The sequence below is a fragment of the Anabrus simplex genome, chromosome 4 (assembly GCF_040414725.1).
Source record: "Anabrus simplex isolate iqAnaSimp1 chromosome 4, ASM4041472v1, whole genome shotgun sequence".
NCBI lineage: Eukaryota > Metazoa > Arthropoda > Insecta > Orthoptera > Tettigoniidae > Anabrus > Anabrus simplex.
The window spans coordinates 202797294-202811453 of record NC_090268.1 but is presented as its reverse complement, the minus strand read 5'-3'; the positions used below and the strand labels follow the sequence as shown (position 1 = coordinate 202811453).

General features: G+C 39.5%; 1 protein-coding gene across 1 annotated transcript in view; it reads right to left on the bottom strand.

Moving 5' to 3' along the window:
- Dhc36C (Dynein heavy chain at 36C) overlaps positions 1–14160 on the bottom strand; it is a 911918-nt gene that overhangs the window by 51987 nt on the left and 845771 nt on the right. The window lies entirely within an intron of this gene.

The window sequence follows — 14160 nt, the reverse complement described above, 5'->3', positions numbered from 1 at the left end:
TGACAAAATTATAAATAAAAATAAAAATATATTATTTATGAAATTAAGTCTCAAAGAAATTACGTAAGATGCTCTGGCGTCATAATGCTAGCTGTGAAGCAGACAACCAACAGGGGTTCCCCGTTGGGCTCTTGATTTAGACGACCGAATTACTATTAAACCACTGATCATTTTCCATTCCGCATTAGATCTAGTATTAGTGATTGGTGAGCCACACAATTTGCCGCATTGCTGATTTCCATAAACTTGGTGGATTTGGAGATCTCAAATTTATGGTTGGGGGGAGTTCCTCTGTTCAACTCCCACTCCATGTGAGACCATATATGCTCGCACTTCTGAGGGTGGCCAGTTAGTCAGCAGGCAGTCTATGAGGTGACCATATGGCCATTTGTGATCGGAATCTCCTGTGTCTATGTGTAGAAAATATGGATCTAAATGGGAATGCAAAGATAGTGTCATTTCTTGTGGGTATCGTCAATGGAAAACTGAATTTTAGAGACAGTGCTGTATGTATGACGGATTAGTCGTGACGCACTGCGTAATTACGTGACTATGCCGTACGTTCGCATCGCGAAATTGTGACGGGGTGAAGTGCCGAATGTTGGACGAAGAAAACTGTTCTTTGATTAATATCTCGTAGTAGAGAGAGAGTCCGCGTTGTGTGCGTGAGTAAACTGTATAATTATATAAAGACATATGAGACAGGGTTTTAAAATATAACAACCCAATGTCAAGTTATTTTCAGATTTTCTTTGTTTTAAATATCGCAGTGTCAAAACAGTGATGTTGTATTAGTTTGATCTGATTGATGTAACCTTCTTTGTACCAGAATCAGATTAACAAATCTGCAATTTCCATTCTGCGGAAGATCGCAATCATAACTATATAAGGAAAGCTCTAACCGTGACGTGTGGATAGAGTATTAGTGAAACATGGTGTGAATAGTATCTTTCTAGTGCTCATAAACTCAACACCATGGATACATCAAGATTCATCGAGGGACGTTTCGAACCTGTGATCCTTCAGGACGGAGACTTGGACTAAACTCACCAGGCAGGTCCCTTGCGGACTCGGACAATGGAGACTTCTGATGGCTGTTGAGTACCATTATGACTTTGTAATGCTAATATTCCCTTTGTAAATAGATAGTGAATTTAAGGATAGGTTAGTATCATTTTATCAATAATAAATTATCAGATTTGTTTGCTTAGAGTGGTCAGTAAGAATTTTTTTTTATAGCTTACTTACTGCAGGTTAGTTGGAAAGAGTTCTCAAGAGATTAGGAGTAACATTAGACAATTACGCAGCAGAAAGAAAAATATACCGACAAGCCCAATTTGGATCATACGAGAACAATTCAAATTCTAAATCACATTAGAAAGTGTTTATTCACCAACAAGTTTGTTCATGAACAATATTCTCGTATTGACAACATAAAGTTAATGCCAATACATTTTGTACAAATGTTACTCCAGCAACATCGAGAACAAGTTAAATGTTCATAACATAGGCAATTATCAACTGTAGAAAATTGTTAATATAGTTAACGAAGTTTCAACAACAATCATACAAGTCAAGCAACATTGAATCAATACAATTAGCCAGATCTCAAAAGGTTTTCTAAAATAATTTTAAAATGTTCACCAGCTGAGTTTCGTCAATAAAATGTTAGATAGATTTTAGACAAATATGTTTTAACTTAAAGACATCATTTTATTGTTATATGACTTGTAAAATATTATAAGATTTGTCAATCAGGTTTACAAGCATAATCTTAATCCAATAGAATAGATTCATGATCTTATATAACCTTAAGTAAATAATAATTGGCTGATGATGCTCACGAAAAAGGAGCGAAATATGTACCATAACAACAACTTAATAAATATGTAAGTTTTTATTGTATTGAATAAGTGGTAATTAACAAAATTATAAGAATTTGTAATATAAGTGGTATGTTCCGAGTTGTCAGCGGAGAGATGGTGTGGAATGACATTAGTAAACGAATAAGTTTGAGCGGTGTTTATAAAAGTAGGAAAGATTACAACATGAAGATAAAGTTGGAATTCGAGAGGACAAACTGGGGCAAATATTCATTTATAGGAAGGGGAGTTAGGAATTGGAATAACCAAGGGAGATGTTCAATAAATTTCCAATTTCTTTGAAATCATTGGCTAGGAAAACAACAGATAGGGAATCTGCCACCTGGACGACTGCCCTAAATGCAGATCAGTATTGATTGATTGATAGACCTAAAGGAAGAATATAAGATCATCAAAAATCAGACCAAGAGAGTCATAGCAATAGCTAAAAGTGAAGCCCAGCAAGGCCTCTGACGACTTGGAGGCACTAGAGGGTGTGCAGTGGATCTACAAGGTTGCTGCTCAGCATGAAAGAGAATCCAGGCATAATGTCACCACCAAGTATATCCATGACGATTGGGGAACATTACTGACTAATGGTAAAGCCATTAACAACCACTGGAAGAAGTATTTCGAAGGGTTACTAAATGAGGAGTTTCCATGAGACAGAGAAGTTTCACAGTGTCCAGTTGAAGGGCCTGTGCCTGAAGTCACCCCTTCTAATATTGCAGTAGCTGTGTCAAAGATGAAGAATGGCAAAGCAATTGGACCTGATGATATTCCAGCTGAACTATGGAAAGTCCTAGGTGCCGAAGGAAATGAGTGGTTGACAAAATTGTTCAACAAAATCCTCGCTGGATTTCCAATGCATGAACAGTTCCATCAAAGCTTCCTTGTGACCATATACAAGCAAAAGGGTAATATCCAAGAATGTGAGAATTACCAAGGCATCAAACTCACTTCACACACACTCAAAATCTGGGAGCGCGTCATAGGAGCCTGCATCAAGGGTTTGATTAATATCGACCAGAACCATTGTGGTTTCACATCAGGTATGTCAACAAATGACGCAATTCAGACACTGTGGATTTTGATTGAGAAACACCATGAGATATGTAAAGACCTCCGTATGGTATTCATTGATCTGGAGAAAGCATTTGATTGCATTCCTAGGGATATTATCTGGGCACCATTACAACATCAAAAAGTTCCTGAGATGTATGTGAAGATGATCCAAGATATCTACTATGGTGAAAACTACTGCAGGTGTTTCAGATAGTTTATGTGCTTATTTTTATATCATGTCAGAAGCATGCATAAGTTTTAAATTAAATATGAAGAAAGAACATAAATCTATATATATATATAATAACTTGTCCTGACTGACTTACTGACTGACTGACTGACTGACTGATTCATCATTGCCGAGCCAAAACTACTGGACATAAAGAAATGAAATTTTGGGAATACATTCATATTAAGATGTAGGTACTCACTAAGAGAGGATTTTTGGATATTCCGTCGCTAAGGGGATGAAAAGGGGGGGTGAAATTTTAAAATGAGTGTATCTATATCTCAAAACTTTGAAAGTTTACACATGTAAAAATTGGTATTTAGAATCTTAATTAAAAATAAAGAAACATGTATTTCTTTGTTTTCAGAATATCCCAATAGGAGGGGTGAAAAGGGGTGAAAAAGGGGTTGAATGCCTTTAATCAGGATTCCGGTACTTATATCTCAGAAACTAAAGATATTACAGACCTGAAAATTTGTACTTTTGATCTCTTTGTAAAATAAAGAAAACGTATTTTTTGTTTTTAGAAAATCCAATTAATGGGAGGGTGAAAAGGGGGGCGGGGTGAATTTTTAAAATGAACATTTCTACAGTATAACTTAACATGTTACAGAAGTGAAAGATGGTATTTTTTATCTCTATCTTCTGAAAAAATGAATCCACTTATGCGAGGGGGGTGGGGGGTTGAAAGGAAGTGAAGAAAGAGTTGAATTACTTTTATGAAGATACTCATATATCAAATACTGAAGATGTTAGTGTCTGGCTCCATGGTTAACCGGTTAGCGTACTGGCCTTTGGTCACAGGTGTCCCGGGTTCGATTCCCGGCATGGTCGGGAAATTTAACCATCTTTGGTTAATTTCGCTGCCTCGGGGGCTGGGTGTGTGTGTTGTCTTCATCCTCATCACGACGCGCAGGTCGCCTACGGGTGTCAAATTGAAAAACTTGCACCTGGCGAGCCGAACATGTCCTTGGATACTCCCGGCACCAAAAGCCATACGCCATTTATTTGAAGATGTTAGAGACGTGAAAATTGGTATTTGGAATGTCCTTTAAAAATAAAGAGACACGTATTCTTTTATTTACGGAAAATCCACTTAAGAGGGTGTGAAAGAATTGAAAAATTAGTTGAATTCTTTGTATGAGGATATTTATATCTCAAAAACTAAAGTTGTCACAGATGTGAAAATTGGTGTTTGGAATCTCAGTCTCTAAAACTGAACATGTTACAGACATGAACATTGATATTTGGAATCTTCTTTAAAAATAAACACCGGGCGAGTTGGCCGTGTGGTTAGGAGCGCGCAGCTGTGAACTTGCATCCGGGAGATAGTGGGTTCGAACCCCACTGTCCGCAGCCCTGAAGATGGTTTTCCGTAGTTTCCCATTTTTACACCAGGCAATAGCTGAGGTTGTACCTTAAGGCCACGGCCGCTTTCTTCCCATTCCCAGGCCATTCCTATCCCATCGATGCCGTAAGACCTATCTGTGTCGGTGCGACGTAAAACTAATTGAAAAAATAAGAACAATAAAAATAAAGAAACATGTATTTTTTGCTTACGGAAAATCCACTTAAGGGAAATGAATTTTTAAAATGAGTATCTACATGCTACAGGCGTGAAAATTAGTAGTTGGAATCTCCTTTAAAAATAAACACGTATTTCAATGTTTTCCGAAAATCCACTGAATGGAGGTAAAAAGAAGTGAAAAACTTCTACAATGTTTAATGACGATACCGATACGTATATCTCTCAAACCGAAGATGTTATTCTGTGGGTATTTCTTTCATACTGGATCTTCCGTCCTGTACTCATTCTTAAGGGAGGCCTGCTATAGTACCATTTTGTGTTTTCATACCTTATGAAAGTAGTAGGGTGCATTTTATTTAGATCCCCAAACATCGAGGAGTAAGACCCACCTCTTGCCTATCACGTGACCTGCTAGCGTTTGTAAGTTTGTACAGAAGAGCTCCTTGGGGGAAGGTAGGGGTGGGAGAGTGTAGTGTTTGTTGCCTGACATGCGCATGAACTATGGAACTGACACCAACAGCACTTCGTTTCACTTCGTGTTGATTGCTCTGAGCTATCTGTCTTTGTTCGTACAATAGCGGAGTTGCAACACGGAATACGTAGAATTAAACGGTGTCATAAACACAATATTTTAAATTAATAAAATAAGTGTTTTACGTTTGTATATTTACTTATACACTTCAAGGGATATTTCTCGAGAACGTTGGATCGTCCGGTGGGGAAGGTGGCCTTGAGACACGACATCACAAGCGCAAGTTCATAAATTTCTGGTTTAGCGTTCATTGTTTTCTGTACGCATTGTAAATCAGAATACAGTTGTATTCAATTGATTTCAGGCATTCTAATACATTTAGTATGGCTGTTGAATGGTTGAATATAAATGGCTCCATGATGCCCCATTCTATCGTTCCAATTATTGGTGATGGAGCTTGCCTGTTTAGGGCAATATCCTTTATTTTGTATGACACTCAAGTCATGGCCCGAGAGGTTCGTGATGAGATAGTGGCTCACGTGGTGAGTCACTGGGAAGATTTTTGTATAATGTCATATGATAGAGATGGAAATAATTACAGCTGTTCTGCCGACTACTTCACTGATATGTCGCAGTTTCATACTTATGGAGGTTTATGCGAGTTAGTGGCTGCCGCACAAATATATTTCACAATGTTAGAGGTCTATCTCAATGGAGAGCTGTATGAGAAATTTGGTGTAGAAGGGAACCCCATAAAAAGACTGCGTTTTACTTCTATGCAAGACCTGTCTCATGGACATTTTGATGTGTATGTGCCTCATGAAGATGGGTCGACTACATCTATTTCTGAACGTGACAGCTCTAATAGCATGCTCACCTTTAAGGAATATACTAGAAAACGTTGTGCTAGATTTACAGACGCCATTAGGAAAAAACAGCTCTTACAATTTTCTACTAAATATCAACAAAAAACCCGAGAAATTCACAGAGCAGCTACAGCTAATTACCAGCAGAATCATCCAGAGGTTCACAGAACAGCTGCAGCTAATTACCAGCAGAATCATCCGGAGGTTCACAGAGCAGCTGCAGCTAATTACCAGCAAAAACATCCGGAGGTTCACAGAGCAGTTGTTCATAGACATGCGCAGAATAATCCAGGACGACGATTGGTTAGGTGATCTCTTCCATGGAAGACTAAAGCTTTTTCTGGGATGAAATATGACTCGGGGATAGCTTATGAAACTGATACAGCCGTATCCCTGGGCACTACGAGTCATAAATGTGTATACTGTAAGCCCTTAAGTTTAAAGAAGAGTCGCCTGGTATGTGCTGTAGCGCTGGTCTAGTACAGCTTCCGGCTTTATTGCCCCTTCCTGAGCCGCTCTATAGTTTGATCATGGGTATGCATCCTGAGCACATACATTTCATGGACCGCATTAGAATATACAATGGCTGCTTTCAAATGACTTCTTTTGGAGCAAAAAAAGTTATGGAAGATTGGTTTATGCCAACTTTCAAAGTGCAAGGTCAAGTGTATCACTTAATTGGTAGTCTGCAACATCTGCCTGAAAGAGACCCTCAGTTCCTACAGATTTATTTTGTTGGAGAGGATGAGAGGGAGGCCAGCTTAAGGTGCACCAACTTCGCTGATGTAAAGCAAGGCCTGGTAAAACAATTGCAGGCAATATTTCACCATAATAACCCGTACATAAAGGACTTAAAAACTACTCTCGAGAAAGTACCTCAAAATTTTAAAGACTTTGAAGTTGTAATACACGCTGATAGAAAACCAACCAATGCTCATAGAGGACAATTTAATGTACCGACAGCAAGCGAAGTAGCACTGGTCATAGTTGGACAACAGTTTGAAAAACGAGATATTGTATTACAAAGTCATGGTAACAAATTGCAACGCATCAGTGAAGTGCACTGTTCGTATGATGCGTTGCAGTATCCACTACTTTTCTCTCGTGGTGAAGATTGTTACTCCATTGACATCCCTCAGGTTGACCCGAAAATGAAATTACCCCTTCGAAAAAGTTTCTGCGTTAAACTTTTATTCTCACCGTATAATGATCAGACATATGGAAACCAACCATTTATTGTACTGCCGATCTCTTTCTAGTCAATACTTACTTGATACGTACGTGAAAATTGAGACAGAGCGACTAAATTTCATTAGAAGCAACCAGGAGCAAATCAGAGTTGATAATTACATACACCGTAGAGATGCTATAGGAAGACAAGATACCGATGTCGCTCAGCTTGGTCAGATGACAGTACTTCCGTCATCTTTCACTGGGTCACCACGGTATATGCATGAAAATACTCAGGACAACATGACATACGTTCGCCATTACGGTCGTCCTGATCTATTCATTACATTTACATGTAATCCTCGATGGAAAGAAATTGCAAATGCATTACTATCTGGACAACAGCCTCATGACTGTCATGATATCACAGCTAGGGTATTTCACTTAAAAGTTAAGGTGTTTTTGGCATTGCTAACAAAGGGGAATTTGTTTGGGGAAGTGCGTTGTTTTATATATTCCGCTGAATGGCTAAAATGGGGTCTGCCTCATATACATATTTTGTTGTGGCTACAACAATGCTTTTCTCCAGATAAATTAGACAGTGTTATTTGTGCAGAGATACCAGACCCTGCAGAAGATCCTCTCCTTCATGAAATTATCAAGGCGAATATGATCCACGGGCCTTGCGGTCATTTAAATAACAGATCACCCTGTATGAAAGCAGGTAGCTGCAGCAAGAAGTTTCCTCGACCTCTCTTCCAAGAAACTCAAACGACAGAAGACGGATACCCACAATATCGACGAAGGGCTCCAGGAGATGGTGGTTTCACTGTTGAAATTAATGGTGTGAGTAGTATAATTGGATGGTTTGGCGGCCACCGCCACTGCTGGGGCCCCAGAGGCCTCCCAGGGGCCTCCTCCACTGCAGCCAGGGGCCTCTTCCAGTGCTGCCAACTTAACCTTACTAACGCGAGATTTGAATTGGTAAACAAATCCCCGTGCTTTTTTTCACAGCTGTTATCCGCCATCTTTAATCAAGAGAGCACCGTGCTGCACTCTAGCTAGATACCTTTGAAATGTGGTGGCGCGCCATCTTTAATCAACAGAACACAGTGCTGTCCTCTTTATGGTATGTAGTAGCGGGCAATTTCGTTAGCTGTGATCCGACATCTTTAATCAAGAGAGCACAGTCATCGTTGAATCGTCGTGCGGTACACTACCTTGTTTGTGCGGGTCAGCTAAGCACGGCATTGGTGATCATTTGTGTATAGTATATGTGTTGTGAAGGAGTGGTAAGCTATGGCTGCCGAGAGTGGGGGGACATTGGCAATGTCTGGGACTAATTTATGAGTGGAACGTGAAATTGAAATACCCATGGATGAGGAATCCATGACTGATTCATCTATTGATACGAGGCAACAGCAGGGATCTCAGTCACCTGGGAATGATCCGCAACGTCTCAATACGGACATGTCAGCACGTTCTAATAATGAACAACTCAACCAACAACCAGAGGTGCCACAAGTAGTATCTCCTCCGGAATATTATAACAGGTTTCACCATGGACCATATTTTGTATTCGTGGAATCCACAACCGATCAGAACATAGGTAGTTTACATCCTATGGCTCCTTCTATGAAACAAAGTTATATGTTAAATCTATCTAACGTAAAGGTCGCAACAGAATTCAAGTTACTTTACATACGGCTGCTCAAGCCAATACGTTTTTGAACAGCTCCATTCTAGAAACTTTAAAAATCAAAGCATATATTCCTTCTTCGCAAGTTTTGCGAGTAGGAATAATCCGCGGAGTCAAGAAAGGTCTATCTAATGAGGATATCCTCCAGTATTTAGAATCTGAAGTACCAGTCAAAAGTGTGCAAAGACTCAATCGTCGAGTGGTCCAAGATGGTGAAACGCAATGTCTTCCTACGGGTTCTCTTAAAATAGTATTCCGGCGCAAATGCTCCCACCACATGTTGCATTATATAAGGTTTATATGAAAGTGGAACTCCAATATTTTTTCACCTATCTGCTGTCGCAAATGCCAGCGTTATGGACACGATACGGCAATGTCAGGCAAAAAATGCATGTTGTGGCAAATGTTCCCAGCAGCATGAAACCAATGCTTGTACCGAGCAATTCATTCAATGTGTTTATTGTACGAAGAATCACATAACGGGATCTCCGAACTGTCGTGAACACAGATATCAGGTTAAAATTAAACGGCTAATGAGCACAGAATACCTGTCTTTTCCGGAAGCCAAAGCTAGAACAGCACTTCCAGTTTATCATTCTGAACAACAGGAAAATCAATTCCCCACTTTACAAACGAATCCTCCATCTCCACTGACAACAAACCCCCGTAAATGAGAGTTTACCCAAGTTATTATACAATCACACTCCCCCATACCTGAACCCGGCTATGATAGGCAAGGATACATGGCCATACTTCGAAATGAGCATCCTGCCCCAGTAAACCCTATTCCATCATCGAGTACGATGATACCATCTGAGCAAGTATCACATCCACCAAGTTTGTCAAAACAAAGTGGACAGCAACTTTCCGTGGCCCCCAAGCCATAAATTATACCCCTACGAAGGAACGCCTTCATCAGGAAATCCAGCGACTTCTAATAATGTTACTCCAAAATATGAGCCATGAGCCACAGCTACATCATGTACTATACCAAATAAGGGACCATATAATGAACATTCTTTTATTATTAGATTATTATAATGGAACTGTCAAAGTGCCACTTCTAAACAACATGAATTACAATTTCTAATTAATGAAACGCAGGCTAACATTATTTTTTTGCAGGAAACGTGGTTTCAACCACAATTTTCCTTCAGATTAAGAGGTTATCAGATTTTCCGCCATGATGGTAATGGTTACGATGGTGTAGCCACACGTGTACAAACGACATTAAGTTATACACCGCTAACTTTGCAATATATTATTCCACACACGTATGCGGTAGGGATAGTACACCGTAATATTTGTTTTATGAACATATATTGTCCCCCTCAAATTTATGTTACTCAAAGTCAATGGACACAATTTTTCCATCAATTTGCACAATTCCAGCACCTTTTCATTGTCGGTGACTTCAAATGCCACCACACCGAGTGGGGGTGTACAACAGATACGATAAAGGGTTCAAATTTACTCGTTATGTCAAATCATCACGACCTTTTTATTTTAAATGATAGCTCACCAACACATTTTACACCGCCTGGATCCACACGAAGTGCTGTGGACCTTACGTTATGCCGTACAAACACGGTTCCTATTACAACCTGGCACACATTATCAGACACTTACACCAGTGACCACATTCCAATCATCATAACATATGGTAATAATCCAACAACCTCCAGATATAATGCCCCTTCAATTGTAAGTAATGTACGTTCATATAAAAATTTCAATATTCAAACTTATCAAGCATATATCAATCATATTCTACAGCACAACGCGGTACATCTATCACTTTTTCAACCTTGATTCCCTATTTAACTCAATATTTAAATATGTTCCATCTGTGCAGACCTCTTAAGGTAATGAGCCCTCCCCCGGAAAATGAAATAAAATGGTGGGATAAAGAATGCCATGACCTCATTAATAAGAGAAAAAATCAACAGAGCACCGTGCTGCACTCTTTAGCTAGATACCTTTGAAATGTGGTGGCGGCAAATTCCACGTGCTTTTTTGTCATCCGCCATCTTTAATCTACAGAGCACCGTGCTGCCCTCTTGCGAGCAATTTCGTCAGCTGTCATCCGCCATCTTTAATCAACAGAGCACCATGCTGCACTCTTTAGTTGAAATGTGGTGGTAGACAATTTGACGAGCTGCCATCTTTAATCAAGACAGCATCATGCTGCCACCTTTATAACGCTAAACTTTATTCTTTGACATGTGGTGGTAGGTAATGTGCTTAGCAGCTATCTTTAATCAAGAGAGCACCGTGCAGCACTCTTTATCGTAGTAGCAGGTAATTTAAAAGAATATGTCAAGGAATACTTGAAGATTATATTACAAAAGAAGTGATTAAGAATATAATCGAACAGTGTATTCGATACAACATACGATCAGAACATTGATTGATGTGTTTAGAACATGTCTGGGGGTACACCTTCATTCTAAGAGAAAAAAATAATAAGACTACAGTTCTGAACAGCTTGCATAAGATAGTGATTGTTGGTTTAGCATAACTTGCACCTAACATGCTTTTGTAAATTAGTGAAAAAAATAAATCCTAGTCTTGTTATATCAGGAAGGGTAACTGGCTAAATCCTGGTCTTTCAGTGTCAGGAGGGGCATTTAGCCGTAAAACAATAGTTCATGATGTAAAACACTAGATACTGTGATTTAAAATCCTAAAAGGGTATCCAGCTGTAAAACATTCTTGCATTAGGAAGGGGCATCCGGCTGTGAAACAGGTTCTTGCAACTTAAAATCTCATGTCAGGAAGGGCATCCGGCTGTAAAACAGGACTCGGAGTAGGAGAGCAGCAGCTAGCTGCTTCCTAGTGTACAGACGTGGCCAAATTATTAGAATAAAGTTCGATTTCAGGCTAATGGTGCCTAAAATGGCTGAATATGCCCATAAGTAGATAAGTGGTGGATTAATTCTGATAGGCATAATGGTACTTGATATATTTTGTACCTCTGGGATACTTTTGCTAGACAACAGTTGGCAAGAATGAAGAACAAATGAATGATGAAGTGCACATGTTGTTCAGCTGAGATTTCCCGCCTTGTGACTACTGCCGAGTGTTCATAGCTTTTGTGTTTCTGTTGTTTTGTACTGCAATTTAATCATTGTTTTTGTGTAATGCAGTTCAACTAAAAGGTATTTTGAAGTATTCAAAGTGTGTTCTAACCCTGATGAGTCAGTGGTGTTCTATTATTGTGTGAGTGAAATATTTTGAGGTTATGGGGAAAAAGTGTGACCTTTCCCCAAGAAAAATTGGCATAGTAAGGGCTTTACTTGCTGAAAAGATTTACACACAACAAGCAATAGCCCAGAAATTAGGTATTTCACAAACTTCAGTGAATAGAATTAAAAAACATGAAAATGGTGGACAAGTATACGCTCAGCACCGAGCAGGCAAGTGTAGACGGAGCAAGATTTTGAGCCCCAGAAGCACGAGAAAACTTAAGAATCTTGTGATTAGTAATCACAAACTTACAAGTACTGACCTGAGCAAAAAAACGGAGCAGTGTGGGGTTAATATATCCTCCAGATCTGTACGAAGAGAGTTGTTCAACAGCGGCTTGAAAGCAAAGAGACCACGAAAGAAGGCTAAGATTACACCTTCCATGGCTTCCCGACGACTTCAATGGGCCAATATTCATCAAAACTGGTCAGCGGATGAAAGGAAGAAGGTATGTAGTATTTCAAAGGTTTTATAATCATTTTGTGAGCTAAAACCTGCTAATATATTCGATTTACTTTTATGATTACATGGAATACAAAAGTATCTGCCATTGTTTGCTACATTTTACAACACTGTAATGGACCAGTTATTAGAGGAAGCTTTATTTCTTTCATCAGGTATGCTTCAGCGATGAAAGTATCTTCTCCATCGGAGAAGAGACCAGCGAATATGTGAGACGAAGGGAGGGAGAGGCGTTCAAGTTCGACTGTATACAGCAAACCGTGAAACATCCTACGGCAATTATGGTGTGGAGTGTCATGTCATGGCATGGTTGCGGGGAAATGTACATTGTTGAAGGGACAATGAAACACGATCAGTACATAAAAGTGCTGAAAAACAAGCTGATACCGCAAATGGACCGATGGTATGGGGGAGAAGACTGCATCTTATGCAGGATGGTGCCCCATGCCACAGAGCAAAAAAAAGTCATGGATTTTTTTGAACAGAAGGGCATAGAGTTACTGGATTGGCCTGGAAATAGCCCAGATATTAACCCCATTGAAAATCTATGGGCTATTGTCAAGAAAAAATTGAGAAAGACCAAAATAACAACACGGGATGAGCTCATTGCTAAGGTCCAAGAAATCTGGTTTAAGGACGATGACGTCAGAAATGCATGCCAAACACTGATTAATGGGATGCCAAGGCGAATCAAGGCCCTAATTCTGTCTAAAGGGTGGCATACAAAGTACTAAAACAACAATCTCCCTAATTTGTCAATGTAACAAAAATTATGTCAATAAATTCTGAAAATCCAATTTTATTCTAATAATTTGGCCACGTCTGTAGTTCAAGCGTTATGCCTTGCGAGTAGGTATGTACTCGCACTGGGTTTCGAATAAGCAGACTCTAGAGTACCTGAACAAGAAAAAATATCTGGGATGTGTTTTTAGATTAAGTTTGAAGCAAGCCTATACACACAAGCTACATCAGGTTGGCGAGCTGCCGTTGGAATGTGATGAATCAGCTACTTTCGCAGAGTACGTAGTTCACCGCACATGTACAGTCCACATCAAAATTATTAGCAGCAGCAGCAGCAGCAGCTTGTTGCGCTGAGCTTAGACCTTCTCGTTTAATCGTAGTACAAATACGTCTGTTGATTGATGATTGTTGTTTAAAGGGGCCTAACATCTACGTCATCGGCCCCTAATGGTACGCAATGAGACGAAATGGAATGATATATTAAAAATCTAAAATTATCCACTGACCAGAATTCAAAAGCGTGAGAACGAAGAATGAATGGATGGACATGAATTTAAAACAATCAGTGGTTGCGACCCGCAATGTCTCGCATTCACATAAACAGACGTGACAATATCGTATTACTGACCAAGGGACTACTGCTATAGCATAACACAGAATCGATTATGCGTGCAGTCAAATGGGGGACCTAAATCGCAGTTATCCGCCCCTCATAACGGTACTGATCGCTATCAAAATAGAACCATGGTATTTGTTCTGTTGCGGTACTAATCAAAAGTAGCAGAGACTTGCGGCATTCCACACATTATTGTACTAC